The following is a 20,713-nucleotide window of genomic DNA, read 5'->3' as shown; positions in this document are numbered from 1 at the left end:
CATAAACCAATACAGGTGGGCAGCTGTGCTGCTAGCCTGGGACAGAGCCTGACTCAGACCTGCTTTGTGCCACGTCCGGTGTGGTTCAGGTGCTGACTGGAGGGAACAATGAGTAAAAGGCTAGAAAGACGGTAAATTTATTCCTAGAGTAACCAGGAGTGAGAAAGAAAGAGGCCGTGGTGGGTGGATTTCTTGTTTGTGGGCAGCACTGAAAGCACAAGAGCAATGCACCAGAAAGGTTTGCCTTGGCAGAGAGCGGGCAAGGTGAATGTATATGGAAACCTGTGAGCATGTTCAACTTTGATCACAGTTGCAGACCGAATGTTTGTAAATATATTAAATTACTTACAGTTTATACATGACTATTCAACACTTGCAATGGTTTTGGATGGTATGGTTTTGGCAGGGTATTTATCAGATCTTTTTTTGCACTTGGAGTCACAGTGATAGTTCTATCTTATTGGGAAGTTTTTGGCAATATGATGTCTGAACACAGCATTTAGAATCGTACCTTTTAAACATAGGAAGAATATGTTCCTTTTCATCAGTTTTCACCATTTAGCTCAGATGTATCAAAAGCTAGAGCTCATCACTACAGATAAAAAGAAACTTTCTTTTATCCTAGCATCTCACCTAGTTAAATTCTCTTTAGTGAGGTGCTTCATATGGAGATAAGCCTTCCATACACGGTGTGCACAAACAATAACATTAACTAATGGTTATCATCAACCTTACTACATTCTAGCTGCATACTTTCAAAAGTAATATTATTGATTTCTCACACATCTTTTAAAGATGCTTAGTAAGTTGTTAATTTTTTTCTGTGCTTCGAACTCTTAATTGTTCACATATTCCAGATAAAAAATAGCTAGCATCTTCATTGTATGAAAATATTTATTATGTAATGAGTTAAACCTTGCTTTTACCTCTAGACAACCACTATCTTTCCTGAAGGATAATGCACAGAAACCTCTTAAGTATGAAGAAAATCTGTGTTTAACAAGTGCTGACCACTAGTCAAGGCCTTTTTTTTTTTTTCTCTTTTTTTTTGAATGACCTTTCTTAGTCTAGTAATCTGTTCTTGCTGTTGGATTTGTATAATTTGATTCCCACTGATCATGAACTTAGGGAGTACTTAAATACATTTTATGGAGAGAAAAAAGCCAAAACTGGGCTTCTGAGTGGTTCAGTGTTAATGTAGTAATCATACAACCCTCTGCCCATGTTCTGCCTAGTACACAAATGTTAAGCTCACTTGAAACCATCCTTGAACCATCTGTTCAGTCTTTCAGCTGTAAAACCAATGCACAATTGCATTTTATCTTTCTCTTGAGGAATTCTCTTAAAATTGATACCACCTGTGTCTTCCTAAAAAATGGCTTTCCATTTAAAAAATAAATATTTCATTGATTTTTTTTTCTCCTGTTTTGCAAAGAGGATTGAAATGTAGCACTGCTTCTATAACAGTATTTTTAAACATGCCAGTGTGAGGCTGTTAGGAATAACTAGGTATAAATATCACTAATGAGTAAACAAGTGTTTAATCCTGTTTGGGGTAGGAAATGTCTAAATCCTAAAATAATAATAATAATACTAATCCAACAAAACAAATATGAAGTGTGATACTACAAATATGTTATTTTTCCTATGTGAGCTATTTATTTCCAAATTGTTTGTCACTAATCATATTATGAATTTGCCTCTTTTGAAATGCCAGAATGTTGAAAGGGTACCAAAGGTGATAAAGTAGGAGAAAATACTTGAGATGAAGGAGGCAGTAGTGTTCATAACAGCTCTCTCTTGTTTACAGCATAAACATACGAGTTTCAACTCAGTTTTTTTTTATTTGTACATCTGTTGCTTAAATCTACATAGGAGAAGATCAATACTGTTCAGAGGCATAAGTTTCTCAAAATGGGTAATATGGTGTGAGGCACAGGATTTAGGCTGGGTTCCTGCTTGTGGGTGATCTAACCCGAGTTTTTCCTTGTGTATATTACTTTGTCTCTTTGCCTTTACATTAACAGCAGTAGTGCACAGCCATGTAACCTGTGAACCGTTCATCTGGATTCCCTGTGGTCTGCAAAACCCATACCTAGAAGCTGAGTTCTGTTGGATGCTCTAGGTTTATCCCTCCCTGTTCCCTTTATACCTCAGTCCCCTCTTCAGATTTTTTTTTTGGTGTCGTTATGGGGTTTGAAGAAAGACAAGTCTGAAACAATCTCATGATTTTGGGGTCCTGACTTCTAATTATTCCCTGCTCTTCTTTTTTTTTTTTTTTTTTTTTTTCCCCGAGAGATGTGTGATTGATTCCTACAAGGCCCCGTAATTCACACAAAGAGCACAGAGATCAGCTGCTATGACAACGTGCTGTAGTACCAAGGAAAATGTAGAATCCCAGTTCAGCTTTGAACTTCCACAAACATTTCCATAAAAAAATTAATTTACAGTTTGTCAAGTACTTTTTAGCCAACCATCCCTCCTATGGAAAATCATGAAGTAGCAATATTTTATTTCCAAAAAGCCAGGTTTACTCTGAAGAACTCTGAAGAGGCTGGATTTCAGACTAGGTTCCTGTTTCCTTGTATATAACCTTAGGTAGGTGCAAGATTCTCATAAATTATGTTGTCTCTTGGCTATGTAGCTATCAAATTTGCGATGCTTTTATTTATTTATTTTTAAACTAATGTAAGGCAGTCTAATATTTCAGATAATGTAGAATGTATGAGACTTTAGAGAGGTTAAGTTTTTTAATGGCTTTCGAGGATTTAGTTCATTTTAATGCTGCCTCATTTAAAGACAGAAAGAAACTATGGAAATGGTTTGAAGCAACACCTAAGAGACTGAAGGTGAGACTTAACAGAAGAATATTATAAAGACCAGGACCTACTTTGTTTTGTGTGCTCTGCCTGTGCCCCACTTGCCTCTTCTTTGAAGTGCATCTTTCATATGGGCAATACAGCACTCAGACATTACCAGTATTTACTAAAATATTTCTGTTACAAACTTAATGAATGATATACTCTTCCCTAAAGATCACCCTCTTATCAGTCTTAAGCTTCTAAAGTGTGAGTGAAGTTCTGGCCCCGTTGAAGGCAATGGGGATTTTGCTGCTGGCTCATGTGCCTATTTGGAAAAATTCTTACTTTTTGCATAGGCGATCAGAGTTCGGTCTTGAGCAACAGTGAGACTGAGAAGGTGATAGCATTGCCGAGGCACTTGTGCTGTAGCCTTTTGAAGAACAAGGACTCACAATTGTTCCTTTTAAAATTAAAAACAGTAGAAAGTATATTTGCAAATATATGTTATCAACAAATGTATTTTTCACCAAAGAAGCCTGGAAAATGTCAAGCCCAAAGGGTGAATATTTTAAAATGAGGATGTGAAAACAGGAACTAAATTGGAAAGTACTTTGCAACCTCAATTACAACAGATTCTGCCATTGCAACACGATAATAATTTGCAGATATTTCATTCTACTATTTCCTGCTCTGAAGTGATTTCAACAACAGAATGGCTAATTTTTTTTCTCCTGTGGTACGGGAATACCACACTAGACGAGTCTCTTACCACTGAACTGGCCATTTGTCAAGACCTTGGCTTAACGATGTGGCACTCCAAACGTGTCTGTGCAGTTTATGGTGCATTATAGATCGCTCTTGCAATTGACTGTTACTTGCCCTGATGGGCTGGAGAAGTCATGAGATGGGGTAGAAAAAGGAAATAAGTAAGATAACAGGTAATTTATGTAACTAATGATCCATTAACAACATGTTAAAAGATTCTATTTACAGAAAGATTGTAGGGCCTGTGATTACTTTTTTTTTTCATATATCCTACTTAAAACAGACTCTGCAGGCTCAAAATTGAATGAGGCAATGCCTGTATTCTTTGATGACACTTGTGATCACCTTTCTCATATCTTTGCTCATTGTTTAACAATCACAACTGCAATCCAACCATCAGGAGGTGATTAATACTAAGGGATAAATTATCCTTTAATTTCTGCTTCTGCAGCCCCCAACACAGAAGGACATCAAATAAAAACCAAATAACTGATGTTAATAAAGACTGATAAAACATCCCCACATTCCATCAGCAACATCCTGCACTGGCAGATATTTTCAAACTTCTCTCTTTGTGTTCCTTTTTCCAATTACAAAGCAAAAGATAAAAGGCATGATAGTGAAATATGGTAGGACCTCGGAAATTGCTGGAAAAAAAATTATTGCTTATTTCTAAAATGAAATGTGAAATAAATAATAAACAGGAAATGGTATGGTGGGGTGCATTCCAAGAAATGCAGAATTGCAGATAAAAAGTGAATATTTGAGAGGGAGACTGAAAGGAAAAAAATGCCTTTGAATAGTTTTACAATATGTTTGCAAAGCACTATGTGTATACCGAATAGCTATGGACTCTTATTTGGTAAGGGCTATTTCACCAAGGTCACCTTGCTGTGTTTTTTTTTTTTGCATTGCATTCTGTTGTGTTTGGGGAATATACTACATTATATTTACCTGATGCATAAACTTTTGCTTTCTTTATCATTTATAATTCTGCTGATAATATCAGCATACAAAAACTCTGACTTAGCTACCATTGTAAGGAAGTTTAAAAGTAAGGCTGGAAATCTACTGTGATGTAAGAATGATAAGATCTAAGATGTAAAATCATGGCTGCACTGCAGTCATTAGATACTTTGTCTGGGACTTAAGTGGATGCAGGATTTATTACCAACTTTCAGCTGTCATTCTAAATGCATTCAGTTTGGGGACAGAGACAAGAGGGGGTTTCACTGATGTACTCTGAGTGCCATTAGGTGCTTTGCTACTGACAAGGATGGCTGATTCATACAGGTTGAAAGTATATGTAATGATAAATATATTTATTTGTTGTTGCTTTTAGAGACCCAATCAAAATCCTGCAATTCAGCTGAAATCCAGATTTTATCCTTCCTTGAATATTCAAAACCTTTTTTTCCAGGATGCAGTAAATAATTTACAGTTTTGGCTGCTTACTTTTAAAATTTGGTATGATATTAAATATAATTAAAACATAATTAAAACTTCATTAACGCTATTGGATTAAATGCATATGTAATCATTAAATACCAGTTTTCAATATCCATTTTGCAAAGTATTTTATATAGCTCTGAAGTCTGATCATAGTTTTCTTACCAGCTCTTCCTATTTTTCTTAAAGAGTAGCTAGCAGGTTACTTACTGTCAAGATTTAAGCCAAGTTCTGAATTGCATTGATACGTGAATTGTCTTCTGAAGAGACACAAACACTAATATTGCTGTTAGGACTGACATCTAGATGTGGGGCAATTCCCTGGTACGTTGTTCTGACATTATTTCTTTGTACACCTGTACTGACTCCCTAGTGGGTTGATGAACTGCACAGCTGCTCTCGTGTGCTGTTAACAAGACTCTTACAGAGTTTTCTGTTTTGTGGGAGATTGCTAGATTTTCATCAGTGAGTTTTTCTCATCTCACTGTTAAGTATTAATTAGCTATTTTGTTGTATTTGTATGCAGCCCTTATCTCAAAATAAAATGTTGCTTGGCTTTATTTTTTTCCATTTTTGTTTGGTTTTCTTTTTCTTCTTTTTGTTGTTTGTTTGTTTGTTTTATTATTTCTAAGAGATCATCCTTATTTTTGTTCCAAGGAATAAATTTTGTTAGGTGACTAATAACTTTATGTTTAGAAATATGTTTCTTCATTATCCTCTCTCAGTCCTTGCTTTGTGGCAGATGATATTCTAGACCCAGCATGTGCCCTGTGTCCTGTGTGACTGCCAGCTGCAGCACAATTTTTTCTCCTTTTATTTAAACAATTTTGGTCTTCCCTGGTGATCAGTTTTGCAACAAATGCATGGCATTGTGCCAGGTTGGCATAGACCAGTGTATTTCATGATTCATGGTTAGAGCAGAGAACTCCAGGGCTTTCTGCTGTGTTAGCAATATGACTCTTCTGTGCTGTTGCATGGCATGAAGATTGTTACTACCCCATATATATGTCCCCATCCAGAACTCTTTTTAGCAATATTTGAGATCTTGTAGAAGGAGACAAGATGTCTAGAGCATTGGGAAAAAGGCAATCACAGTGCTTGACTGTAAAGAGAACAAAGAGAACAATCTGGCAATTGTTGGCAGTTAACATCAATCCTCAGAAAAATTCTAGAGCAAGAAGTCAAATAGAGTAGAGGAGCAAAGCACTAGCTGTCATGTGTCTTATATTTGATGCGATACATTGTCTAGGATCCCTTTATCAACAACCTCAATGATGGAATAGAGAGTGAGTTTATTGTATCTTCATATGATCCAAAACTGGGAGAGACTGCTTGTACACTGGAGTATGAAATTAGAATTCAAAATGATTTTGACAAAGTGGCAAAGCACGTGAAATCTTAACACAGGAATTTTTTATTGCATTGATACAAAATGAAGACAGCTGCTTTGGTAGCAGTTTTTCAGAAAGCTGAGTATGAACACACAGTGTTGTGAGAAAGCAAGCACAAAGCGGAAGTAGATCAAGACAGATGCATGAAGGAATCCTGTACTCAGGAATAAATGAAGTCTCTGGTAGACTAGCCAGCTAGACAACTGCAATTTGGGGAATTGTACTGGAGAAATACATGGTCCAGTGGACATAGTCCAGAAGAAATGAGATAGATTTCAGTTCTGAAAATTGTGACCTATTTCACTATTGGAAAACACTTTTAAATGCAAAGTCAATGAAGCACTGCCATGGATTTCTTGGTAAATGATGGAACCTCCACCACTGGACATTTTTAAGAACTGCTCAGGTAGACAGGACTTGGAATCATAGAAACATAGAACATCCTGAGTTGGAAGGGAACCACAAGGGTCACTGAGTCCAACTCCTGGCTCCACACAGGACCAACTCAAAATCAGACTATCTGAGAGCATTGTCCAAACACTTCTTGAACTCCAGCAGGCTCGAAGATGTGACCACTTCCCTGGGGAGCCTGTCCCAGTGCCCGACCACCCACTCGGTGCAGCAGCTTTCCTTAACACCCAGCCTGACCCTCCCCTGTCCCAGCTCCATGCTGTTCCCTCGGGTCCTGTCGCTGTCCCCAAAGAGCAGAGCTCAACGCCTGCCCTTCTGCTCCCCTCAGTCTGCTCTTCTCTGGGCTGAGCAAAACAAAAGACTTCAGCTGCTCCTCATATGTCTTGCCCTCTAGAACCTTTGAGAACCTAGAATCTTTGTAGCCCTCCTTTGGACACTCTCTAATAGTGTTATTTCCTTTTTACACTGTGGCAGAAAAACTGCACACAGTGCTCGAGGTGAGGCCGCATCAGAGCAGAGAGGGACAGTCACTTCCCTTGACCACCTAGCAATGCCATGCCTGATGCACCCCAGGGTACAGCAGGCTCTGTTGGCTGACAGGGCACACTGTTAACTCATGTTCAACTTGCTGTTGACCAAAATGCCCAGATCCCTTTCTACAGGGCTGCTCTCCAGCCTCTCATCCTCCAGTCTGTACCAGGGATATCTATAGCCAGGGTTGCCCCATCCCAGGTGCAGAATCTGGCTCTCACTCTTGTTAAACTTCATATTGTAGGTGATTGCCCAGCTCTCTGATTTGTCAAGATCTCTCTGGACGACCTCTCCACCCTTGACAGAGTCAACAGCTCCTCCCAATTTAATATCATCTGCAAACTTACTCAAAACAAGTTGTTTATGAAAATACTGAAGAGAAGTGGCCCTAAAATGGAGCCCTGAGGAACCCCACTAGTGACTGTCTGCCAGCTTGATGCAACCCCATTTACTTCAAAAGTTTGAGCCTGACCCATCAGCCAACTGTTCACCCATCACGTTATGTTTTTATCTAGCTGTATGCTGAGCATTTTGTCTAGAAGGATACTGTGAGAAACAGTATCAAAAGCTTTACTGAAATCCAAGCAGATTCTGTCAACTGGCTTCCCTTGGTCAACTAGATGGGTGACCTTGTCACACAAGGAAATTTAAGTTTGTTAAGCAGGACATTCCCCTTGTGAACCTATGCTGGCTATGACCAACGACCACATTGTCCTTCAGGTGATTTTCAGTACCTCCCAGAATAATTTTCTACATAATTTTACCAGGCACTGAAGTGAGACTGACATGCCTGTAATTACAAGGGTCTTCTTTCCTGCCCTTCTTGAAAATTGTAATGACATTTGCCAGCTTCCAGTCAGCTGGGACCTCTCCAGATTCCTGATGTAACATTGGAAACAATGTAGATATCATTTATCCTTCCTGCGGGCTAAGTAGATAAACTTTATAGTTTATCCCATAGTTCTTTCAAGACCATTTTTCTGTTATTCTGTGATTATTAGAACATAAGTTCAATTTTGAACATAGCTGAATTAGATACCAAATAGGATGCTAACATTTTTTGTTTAGGGATTATTGCATATATAGCGGTTGATACAGAATCGTCAGGGAGCAGGGGGCTGGCTGCTTCTTCACGGCCAGGGAACCAGGGAGACCCAGCAGAGTTTGCCCCTTTATCCATGGGGTGAAGTCACACAGGGGCTGAACACAGGCAAGACAAGCAACGAATCGAGTTCAGGATGTGCCTTGAGGCTCTAGTCAGGAGTAAGAGGAGACAGGGCCAGAGACGGGGCTATAACATTGGTCCAATGTCCACGCAGGAGCCAGGTCCAAAGTCAGAACTGCAGACAGGTTGCAGCATATGTACAAAGGGCCCATGGATTAAATGAGTTACCAACAGCTCAGGTCCCAGGCCTATAAAGAAGACAGAATTGGAGACACACACACTTACAACATCGCACAGGCAGGGACCAATGGCCTGGGATTGAGCAGAAGCAGGGGCAGGGGATGGGGCAAGGACACGGGATGTTGGGCAGGCCATAAAGGGCTGTTAGTGCTCTCAGTGGCCTGACTAAAATGGTCTTAGAGGAGTGCATGTGATTTCCATTCATTCTTCTTGAGGAACCTAGGCTTGGTAGACACTGAGATGCATTGTAATTATACACTCTCTTCAGAAGCTGGGCATTTGAATTCCAAGCATGCAAATCTGCATTGTGTTCATAACTGATTTTTATTTTGTAAATTAAATTATGAAGTTAGAAATATTTTCCTAAAAATAAATAAGCAATAATGAATGTTGAGAACTTTTGTTTGACTTAGTTTTGGCAAGCCCAGTATAGTTATCCAGATGGAGTTGTCAGTGGTAGTGGTGTTGAAAAATTAGCTACTGTCTGTAATAGACACTTGTGGAGAAATTAAAATTATTCTGTTGTCTTCTAAGGAAGTCACTCTTATAGTTTTTTTCTCATCACCTGTCCTTGTTCATATCTCCATCAAGGAACATACTCCAGTGTGATTGTATTACTTATTTTAAAGATGGGTTCTACCGATGTTTCCCCGTATTAGCATATAGGTTTGATGAATAAAGGAAAAACTAATGTAAGAGCAGCAGAATCAGGACCTTGTAATAATATGAGTGACAGAATCTCACATCAACTTGAATTTAATCTGTTCTCCAGTATACTAATGTTTTTAAACTCTTAAAAACATGATAGTATATTATTTTTCTCCTTGCTACTGAATCTGTGCCTCCCATGTCACAGTGGTGTAAATTCCAAGGTAGTCTTTGAATTTTCTTCCTTTAAATTTGTACTAAATATTTAAACAGAATATACAAGTTTTCTGTTGGATGATTTGTATTCAGCTTGAAATACTTGGTAAGTGTCACCTTAACGATAAAACTGGGATAGTGTAACAGGTGCTTATTGTCTTGTTCTTCCTCATTGTTTTTCAGATGTTATGTTTTGGCATATGTTAGTGACTGTCAAGGGGATATTATTGATCTGCTGAGACATCTGCTCTACTCACATTAATTTGGCTATTCTTTAGTGAAAGATGAGTTCCTTATGACTTCCCATTCCTACCACAGTAATAGTGACCAGGTCTTTGCAGATGGAAAATGACATTATTTTAAATGCACCTCTAAATTACATACTTTTTGTTTGCTTCTAAATGAGCAACTTTTTTTTTTTTTGAATTATCCCATCAAAAACTATCTAAGGAATGAAAATCTAAAGACAAAAATAGTTAACTTTACTTTTTTTTTTTTGTGGGGGTGGGCATAAAAGAGTCTTTAGAATATTTTGGGAGAATATTTTAGGGAATAACCATAAGACAGAAAAGAACCACCTGAACGTCTTGAAAGAGAAAATGAATGAGTAGATCCAGGCAATACTATATTTTCAGTCATATTTCTAAAAGAAAAATCTGATTGTTTCATTAACTTGAGGAGCAGAGGGAGCAAAACTCAATAGACAAGTGACATACGCAAGAACAGAAAAACTGGCAGCCATCAGTTAAGCTAGTATCCAGAACAGTACTTCCAGTTTCCTTCCTTTAATTTAATTTGTGATTTAAAAAAGCCTTTCATTTCATCCAACTTGAAAATGCACATTTATCTTGAATTAATGCAATAGAAAGAGTATAAATTCAAAAACTCACAAAGACACAACAATCATAAAATCCAAGTAACCTAACTTCTCTCTTTCTCAAGCTAGCAACTGCTGTGTTTGATTTCACTAAAGTATTCTTCATAAAAGTCTTTTAATTTGTGTCTACAAATACATTTTAGTTTTAGAAATGAATGTAGCTCTGTTCTGAATATCTGTTCAGCATTTCTCTCTAGTTACCGTATTCATACTCCTATGTATCTTTGAAGCAGTAAGCAGATTAGTGAATAAACTGGTATGCTTCCTGTGCTCTAGTCTGCATGGGACTAAAAAACAGAAAACAGAACTTGGTGGAAGTTTCCATTCACTCCTCTTATCTCACCTACCTCATTAGGTGGCTTGTGACTACGTTATTGCTCACCTGTTGTGGAGAAAGATGTTTCTTCTAGAAACTAGCCATCCTTTCATCCTTTCTGGTGATTGCCTAGCAGCAGTCAACTATTATACTGACCTGTATATAAGACCTAAAACATAAAAAAACTTCAGTACCTTTTGGTTTCACAGAAATAACTGAGTATGAAACAGGATCGAAGAGGAAGAGAATTAGGGTGTATGTGGAGGAATGTGGTAAAACAGAGTGTGAGATTAGCAATTGTATTTTGATGGCATTAAAAAAAATAAAAATAAAAAAAGAGTAAAAAAAAAGAAGAAAAGAAAAAAAGAAAAAGCAGTGATGATTTTGAAAGGCCTAAGCTTTTGGAGGCAGAGAAACAGTGGCCACAGATGCACGACTGAGCAACCATTTTAACTGGTTTTGTAAAATGCTGCAATCTACCTCTACATCTTTGTGACAATTATGAAATTCCTATGCTTATTGCATATGACATGATTTCTGTAAGGTCTTGTACCAATAAAACTGTATTGTGGAAAGTTGGCTAGCCAATTCTTAAATTTGATTTTAATCCTTAAGAGAAAGAAAAGACAGACCTTTTAAAGAAATAGTACTCAATTCTGGAATGGAAAAAGTGGTTTCCATCTCATGGCAGTGGTATCGTCTCTCTGGAAAAGTGTGTTTCTGTTGACCTTGACAGAATATGACAAGTTAAAATTTAAAAATGTTCATGAATGTAATCTAGTGTTACATCTCAGGTGATAACATTCTGAAACAAACAAACAAAAATATTTGGAAGGCTTTGGAATATAATATATAAATCCACATATATATATGTATTTAGTTAAGTAGATAGATGTATTTCATTAGCAGAAGTTCTAGGAGCTCAAGAGAGGGTATGTCATTTTTCTATCCATGCTAAACCAATTTAACTATGCTATTTACTTTTCTATCACTGAAATTTCAAATTATATTAGCATAATTATGAGTGCACTGTATAGGATCTGGTCTTGCTTCTATTGAACTCAATGGCAAAATTTTCATTAATTCAAATGGCAGCAAGGACGATCCCCAAATGTTCCTATTGAGCTGTTCACAAGCTGTGCCTTCTTCATGTTAACCATCAATGAATTTTGTTTGTCAGTGCAGCTGATCATTCCACATTAAAATAATAATAAACAGATGTGATAACAGCCTGCCATTTTTCATTCCTTCAGTCAAACGATTGACGGACTGTGTGATTTCCCCATTTAATGAACTGCCAGCTGAGGATGCAAAAGCTGTAACTGACACAAATCAAGAATATTGTCAAAGAAATCTTTAATATAATTTCAGAAATGCTTTTAATGAAAGATTATTTGCTCATTAATTTCCTTGTTCAGACAAATAGCTTGTTGAGTTCTATATGCTTAAATTTAATCCTGTATCTTTGAGAAAGGAATGGAAGAAGGAGGAGGAACACATTGGGTTGTTTTGGGCAATGCAACCACATGGGCTAAATAAATAAATCAGTACACAAATTCAAATTAATAGAGCGGCATGTTTCCTTTAAAATATATTAATCCCAAAATCACAAACATCATTCTGCTCTCCTTCCTAATTTGCATGTATACAAGAGATTTTATTGCATCTGTAGAATAAGATTTCCACTATGTCCAAATTACTGTCTCCTCACCTGTGTAACTGTAACCTGTGGAACCCTTTTCATATTCAGGCATGGAAAAGAGAAAATCATCCTTTTCTTCCATGGTGAATAGTACCTAAGGCTTTTTCCTACTCATCTTTTGACCTCTTTTTTCACCTTGTTGCTCTTGAAGATGCTTAGCAAGCTGTATTCATTTCTATTAACCAACTGTTCAGAAGCAAATGACAAGGAAAAAGGCAATATTAATGTGACATGACAGATTATTTTTTTAAATAAGTCTACTGGCAACTAACACTTTTTTCAAATGGCCAACAACGTTCACTGTCATTTTATTTTTACTCTTTTTCAGTATCAAATTCTGGTATATATTTGGTATATAACTAACTACATTATGTTCTTCATGGATTCTTTCCTGTAATGCATTCACTTAGAGTAAAGCCGTCTCTGTTAGTGTAGAAGACACAAAGAATCTGTGTAAATGGAAGAATAGCTTGAAAACAGCCAACTAGTTGAAAAAAAAAAAAAACGTTCTGTGGAAGCATCCACGTCTGTGCCCTTTCCCAGTAGAGACAATGCACAGTTTTAGACGCCATGGCATTTGATGCATCAATATGACAAAAAAAAAATCACTGTCTTTCCAAAAGACAGACTTACTGGTGTAGATCTCTAAGTCCTACCAGTTTCTCTAAGGCCCTCAAGTTTTGAAGGAGATTCCTACATAAAAGACAGGGAACAAGAGTCTGTTCTGCACCAATGCCCTGCACACAGACAGAGGGGATAGAAATACAGATTCTGAGCGCCATTTCTTTTACTTTCTGCAACAGTTGTTTCTCAGAGAGAGAAACGTAAGTAGAAGAGGAGGCATGCTACTAATAGGTGATCCAGTATCTTAGAGGAACTATAGCATATTGCTTTTAAAGGAAAATGTGTTAAAATTTTGTACATACATGTGAGATCAGGTTAATCATTTGTGTTTTGCTGTGCAGTATTAAGGAGATATGCTCACTGAAAACAAAAAGCCTATGTTCATGGTAATTCCAAAGTTGGTGTTAATAGCAGAATCTGGCCCGCTTATTTTTCACTGTCACATCTTGTAACCTTGGCATTTCTTTCTGAAATTTAGGTATCGTCATGATAACTCTTAATTATTATAAATATATACTAAGATCACTTTGCAATACAAAAATTATACCTGTAGGTTTTTGCAGGAACACTCATAGCTGAACTGTGACTTACAGCAATGTACTTCTAAAGGTAATTTTTAGTACCACTTTTCAACACAACATGCTTCATTGTTCAGACACCCATCCTTTTACAAAAGAGATTTCAATACTTTTTTTTTTTTCCTAGCAAGTAGCAATTATTTTCTTACTAATTCCTGAAAAGTTCTCAATATAAATTAGAATAAAAAACTTACCTAAGAAGACCCACAAAACTTAGACCCTTAAAAATCTTCCTCAGTTCAAGCTCCAGTATATTGCTGCTCAACACTCAGCTAGATGAGCCAGAAAACCTCATTTGTTCAGGTAACAAAAAGTGACCCTGAAACAGTGTGTTGTGATTGAGTAAGTGTAGAATGGCACCCTCTTGTTTTCTGGCACGTTATAGATAGATTTATTTTTTCAGGAATACTAAAATGTCATCTTTGGTGTTGTGACTTGATCAGTTTATTTTTTTTTGAAGGATGCAGGAGAAATCTGCTCATTAAACTTGCTTTTCATTTTCTAGTCACGTTTTTCCTGAGAGTGTTTTCAGAAAAGGCAGAAACATCGATCCATAGCTGTTTGACAACACAGACTGACACCAAAGAATACTGCACATATACTACAGCAAATACTCTATATTGTATACATTGAACTAATAATAACTCTAACCTGGAAACATACAGCAGTATTCCTAGGACCTAACATTAGACTTCTAAGTGCCTAAGTTAGCTATTTTCATTATTCTTCGAACATTGTCAAGAAATAGAGCTGGTTTCCTAGAGGCTAGGTGGAGGACCCTAATTCAGGTACCTATTTTTCTTTCGATCAGTTTAGGAAGTCTGGGTACCTAAAGACATCTATTGTGAATACTTCACAAAGGTCCAGTTGCAAACTTGACATTTGACAAAAACAAGAGAATTATTTGCATTGCTTTCAGGGTAAAATAATTGCCTTGTAGTTATTGTTGTGGTTTCTGAGGAGCTTTAAAAAAGGAGCTTTTTGGCTCAGGTATTGTGGTAATCCCCATTTGCAGTTACTAACACCTCCATATCTTTTGACTGAGGATCTAGGTGCTGTTCAGGTATGATTTCATAGTTATGATGCAGATGTCACTATTCAGAGCAGTAGGAAGTCCTTGGATAAATAGACTCCATAAGTAACCCAACAACATTATTCACCTGTTGCATCCCACCTTACTATGTTTCAGTGCCATAGTATCAATTACTTTGTCATGTGGGAAAATTGAAGCAGAAAACAGAGGCACGCTCCTTTTTAAAATTCTTGTTTGCTTAGCCCAGTTATATAGTAAAAGATAACACAACATACAATTGCCGAGTTGGAGCAGTGAAATGTGGTGAATGGCAGAGCTGCCTTCTCTGCCACAGGGGAGGGAAGACCTCTGGGTGCTGATCAAGCAAAGCAGACTTAACTAGGACAGGCACTGCTGGAGCAGTTCGTCTTCCCTTTTCTTCTGCTCCCGTTTTTGCAGCCTGTTCTCAAACATTCTTGTTACATCCATGTACTTTCACTAAACTTAGGTTGTTTGTGTCTTGGATGCATCTTCCTTGTCTTCTGTTAGGGCCTAAGACTGGTTCAGCCCTGTTCTCAGAGCTATATTCCTTCAGTGATCATTAATTTACCATTTGTGCTTTGTGTTCCTACCCTTGGGCTTTTTCATACCACATTGTGCTTGTCTTTTAAGGCTTTTGCTATCCTCCTGTGCTTTAACCCTGAAAGGCACCTGCTATAATCATGATTGCTCAATCAGGAATAGACACCTGGTAGGGATAGTTCTATTGTAAAAATACATTTTCATGTTTTTCACTCTCTCTGACACAATCCAGCAAATTCATGACATAGCTAACCTGGTGATGCAGTGACCTCTAAAGACAACCTCCAAATATCAATGGATACTTTTTCCTGACAATTTCCTAATCTGAGGCTCTATATACCCAGACTATTATCAGTCTTCAGAACTGTTTTCACACCACAAACAGGGCATTGCCTTTGGTTATCCCATTAAATCATCCTAATTTTATACATTTAAAATTGGTAATAGACCTCAATAATCCTGCCAGTGATCCAACGGATAATACGTAGGATGAATCAATAGTGGTTGGAAGAGGTATGGAAGGTTATATTGTGCTCTTAAAAATGTGGCCATGTTTCTCTGTTCATTATAGTAGCAATTGTATTACATTCAGAGGACTGCATTTTTTCGAGGTGAATACATAAGACACCACATAGACCTTCAAATAATTCCTCAAAACCTCCACATACTCACATCTTTTTCAGATTTTCTTCAAGTGTTGTTTGGTTAGAAATTCATTTTAGGCAAAAGGAGGCTGTTTCTGCAGGGTGTTGCGTAGTAACATTAGACACAGTTCTGCTTAATCTTCCCTCTGGTACAGTATATACTGCATTAAAAAGACTAAGATTTTTAAATACCTCTATCATGTGTGTGTTTTCATTGTCTATAAAAATATTTGAAAAGTTCCATTATGTGAGACATTACTGCCTCCCTGTACTTTTTACTGTTTTGAAACATAAAATGTTCATAAATAATGGTTGGGGTTTTTTGTGTTGCCTTTTTTTTTTTTTTTTTCCTTCAACATTTTTTCATTGGCATAGCATGGTTTGGGTTGGAAGGGACCTTAAAGATCATCTAATTCCAACTCCCCTGCCATGGGCAGGGACACCTCCCACTTAGACCAGGATGATCAAAGCCCCATCCAGCCTGGCCTTGAACACTTCCAGGGATGGGGCATCCACAGCTTTTCTGGGCAACTTGTTCCTGTGCCTCGCTGCCCTCTGAATAAAGAATTTCTTCCTTATATCTAATCAAAATCTACCTTATTTTAGATTAAAGCCATTCCTCCTTGTCCTATCACTCCAGTCTCTGAGAAGAGTCCCTCTCCAGCTTTTCTGTTGGTACCAGTACCTTTAGGAATATCTATAAGGTATCCCTGGACTTTTCTCTTCTCCAGGCTGAACAACCCCAGCTCCCTCAGCCTGTCTTCATAGGAGAGGTGCTTCAGCCCCTTGATCATCTTTGTGGCCCTCCTCTGGACTCACCCCAACAGTTCCATGTCCTTTGTGCACATATTCCATGTGCTTTGGGCCCCAGAGCTGGACACAGCACTCTGGGTAGGGTCTCACGAGAGCAAAGCAGAGGGGGAGAATCACCTCCCTTGCCCTGCTGGCCACGCTGCTTTTGATGCAGCCCAGGATACAGCTGGCTTTCTGGGCTGCGAGCGCACGTTGCCGGCTCATGTTGAGCTGTTTGTCAACCAACACTCCCAGGTCCTTCTCCTCAGGGCTGCTCTCAATCCATTCTCCACCCAGCCTGTATTTGTGCTTGGGATTGCCCCAGCCCAGATGCAGGACCTTGCACTTGGCCTTGCTGAACCTCACAAGGTTTGCACAGGCCCACCTCTCAAGCCTGTCCAAGTACCTCTGGATGGCATCCAGTGTGTCAACCACAGCACACAGCTTGGTATCATCGACAAAGTTGCTGAGGGTGCACTCAATCCCACTGCCCATGCCACCAATACAGATGTTAAACAGCACTGGTCTCAATACCAGCCCCTGAGGAACACCACTCATCACTTGGACGTTGAGCTGTTTTTCTTGCAGTTTCACAAAAATTAGTGGAATATATTGGCAGAACAAAACTTGTGAAATTAGTCTGGTATAATGCTCAAATTATTGATAAGAACCCAGTATTCTGTTTTGTAAGTTCCAGTGTTCTTTTGTCTAGCCAATTGTGAAAGGCAATTATATTCTGGGAGTTTCTGTCTTTACTGTCTTATCCCATGGCTTTATTTTCATAAATTCTTAATCCTCAGAACAGTGCTACTTCGGTTCAGTTGGGTTTTCAGACTATTGAAGGCTGTGTGAAATACCATTCAAAATATTCAGCCCTAGCTGACTGAATATTACATGATAAGTAGCCTCATTTTCTTACCCCAAGGAAAATAAAGGTTCTCATCGACTGAGAGCCAGCTGACTGTATTTAAATGCCTATGATTTTGTTGCCTACTTGTAATTTTTATGGACCTTTTTTTTTTTGAACAGTGGTTGTATAACTCTTCAACAGCTTGGTGTGAAATGCACTGAACTTCCAAGATTTGGACTGGGGCAAGAAATTTTTTTTGCCACAAGGGAAAAAATTGTCATGAGAAACATTTAAGAAAAAAAAATAAGAACAATTCAGAATATTAGTTAATAAATACACGGTGCCAATGCTAAAATATCTTGGTTTTGTTTTCTACTTCAGTGTTTTAACGAGAGCTGAAATTTTTGCAATAATACAGTTCATTATACTGGTAAATAGATACACAGTGCCAAAGCTAAAATACCTTGGTTTTTGTTTTCCACTTTTTTTTTTTTTTTAGGAGAACAGATTTGTTTGCAATAATAAACTTCTGATTAATAAAATAGTGTGAAATAGTTAGTTAGTAGTTATTACTGCTCCTCAGTGTTTAGCCTCACACGACGATTAAATTATTTGGAGTCCAACAAATACTTACTCATATCAGACTGAAAAAAAATCTTTCATACTGAGAAAGAAAGTGAATTAAAACAAGCAAGCTACATAGAATATTTTTAAGTATTTATATTTTAGTAGTCTCTATTAAGGATTCCAGAGAACCAAACTGTGCCTGGTATTAGTTCTCCTAGTGTAGTTACTCAGCTGTTTTGTTCGCCTAATTCTTCTTCTTTCCATAAAGTATATTCAGGGAACATGTGGGGGAGTTAAAAAGGACCACCGCATGCTTAGCTTGTTTACAAGATGTGAAACTCCCACATCAGTTTAATTTTGGGCTTCTTCAGGCTTTCAGGTTGATGAAGGGGGAAAAAAAAATAAAGATTGTCTAACATATATAAGCCAAAAGGCAATAAGCCAAAAAAAAAATACCAAACGCAAATACATTTCTAGGTATGATAAAAGGGCAGGGTGCAGCAAGAAAAAGATTTTATTGCTCTGTGAGTTTTATGATCAAATGCATGTGAATACAGTAGCTCTACATCTTCAGCACACATGAATGCCATACCCGCAGTTCCAGCAACCTTTATGCTTCTGAATTGCTTCTCAAAGCTTCCACCTCTCTCTTTTCACAGTGTCTTTCTGATTATTTTTTCCAATAGAAAATAAACAGAATATGGCATGACCTTCCTTCTTTCTTTGGCTGGCTTGTTCTTCTCCTCTTCACCTTTTCATCATGTTCAGAGAAGTTTTTCCTTTTCTTTTTCTCTTTCAGCTCTCCACTCCTTGAATTCCTATATTATTCATCTCTCTTCTGTAAGCTCATACCTATGCTACACCTAACATTTCATTCCCTTAGCAGAGGTTGTAAGAGATGAGGCTTCTGCTGGTGAACAGAAACCTTAGCTTCTAGCTTATTGCTAATTCTTCTTGAGTCAGCCAATCTAAGGTGTATCTGCACTTCAGACTCTGCCATTTCCTCTTAGCTATAGTTCCTCTGGTGGGAAGCTATTCATTTAGAGGTAGTTAATAGGAAAAACAAGCACCAGAGCATTGACTGACTTCAGGCTGTGTGGAGCTGGAGCGATGTGTGTAAATAGGATATATTTATTACTGTCCTCTGCTGATATTTTAGGACTAATGCATCTTTACTTCTACAAAAATACAATCCCTTTTAGAAATCTGATGAGCTTTTTCCACTGCAGTGTGTGATTCACATATAAACTATGTTTTTCATGTGGGCGTTTAAACCTGGCAGTCTGCATGCAAAACATCTCTGAGCCACGAGACATCTCTAAAAGCACATAAAAGACACTGCTGTAGTCTGAACATTTCATTTCTTCTGATGAGTTACTACTGCAGCCGTTTGAAAAGAAAATACACGCGCATATACCCATTTAAGATCTAAAAAGAGTACTGCCATAGAACAGTGTCATGCCATTTCTTGAGTGAAGATTAAAGAACATCCTAGGTGACCATGATCTGTGGGTTATCCAACTTAACCAAAGGAAATACGGCTGCGGTAGCAGGGCTCAATCCCTCATAACCCATGTAAAGGGCTCACACTGCCACAGGGTTTGTGAGACTAGCATTATTAGATTTGTTCTGAGCTAAACCAGAAAATGACAGAGCTCCTCTTGTTCCCTGTTTGAAGATCAAGCTCTGACAAACAGGGTGACAAATGAATTCTGTCCTTTCTGTTACATCGGGTTTCAGCACTGTTGATATCTAAAGATGTGCTGAAGACTGATTGTAATCCAACCTCTCAGTTTCATTTATCAGTGGGATATTTTTTCACACAGTTTTGTAAAGATAATTAAAGGGTCTTCCTTCAATTGTTTTAAAGCTATGATAAATAAAGTAGAAATAAATCCTTCATAAAAATGCCTGTCATAAGCAGTAGCAGTTTCATTCAGCAAACCCGATTTTCTTTCCTGTGTTATAAGAATAAGAAAATTTCTGATGGGTTACTTGACGGGTATGAGGATAAATGTGGAAACATTCAGAATGGCTGTTCAACTGCCAGAATACTAGATAGTTACAAAATCCTATTGATACATTAGGCCAGAGAATTAATTAATGTAGTTTGTAAATATTCTGGAAATTTAGAAAAATATTTCTACTTTTTCCACCCATTCTGTGAGTTATTATTGACATTAAAAAGCCTATAGAAGAAGCAAACAGTAATGAACAAACCTATTACTGGAACAAAAAGTGAACATTTAAGATTTCACTGGAGTGAGAGAAGTGATACCTGGCTTAAAAATGAATGTCTTTAATAACAAAAAAATAAACTAAAAAAAAAAAAAGTCAGTAAAGGAAATCACTCATTACTTTGATAGGATTATTTCCTTTTTCTCTCCCTTCCTTCCTACCATGAACAATATATGGTATGAAAAAAAATATGCTTTAGCACTAGTTTTAGATAGATTTTGACTGTCTTCTGGTACCTCAATAACATGGTGACATCTGAACTCTGTTATCAAAAACTTCGCTCGTTGCTTTAGTCTTTATCATTGACCTGGCTT

At 37.6% G+C, this 20,713-nt stretch overlaps 1 protein-coding gene and 1 long non-coding RNA gene across 2 annotated transcripts in view; one reads left to right on the top strand and one right to left on the bottom strand.

The window, feature by feature from the left end:
• The window catches only part of DLGAP2 (DLG associated protein 2), a 463,115-nt gene that overhangs the window by 258,499 nt on the left and 183,903 nt on the right, over positions 1–20,713 (top strand). The gene's annotated exons all lie outside the window — the stretch shown is intronic.
• The window catches only part of LOC308193262, a 53,010-nt gene that overhangs the window by 17,968 nt on the left and 14,329 nt on the right, over positions 1–20,713 (bottom strand). The window contains exon 2 of the long non-coding RNA XR_013949501.1: positions 1–20,713. This exon is cut by the window's left edge and continues 17,968 nt beyond it. This is a non-coding gene — a long non-coding RNA (uncharacterized lncRNA).

This window comes from Anser brachyrhynchus, assembly GCF_964034855.1.
Source record: "Anser brachyrhynchus genome assembly, chromosome: 3".
Lineage (NCBI taxonomy): Eukaryota > Metazoa > Chordata > Aves > Anseriformes > Anatidae > Anser > Anser brachyrhynchus.
The sequence above is the reverse complement of the archived record's forward strand: the minus strand, read 5'-3'. Positions and strand labels throughout refer to the sequence as shown.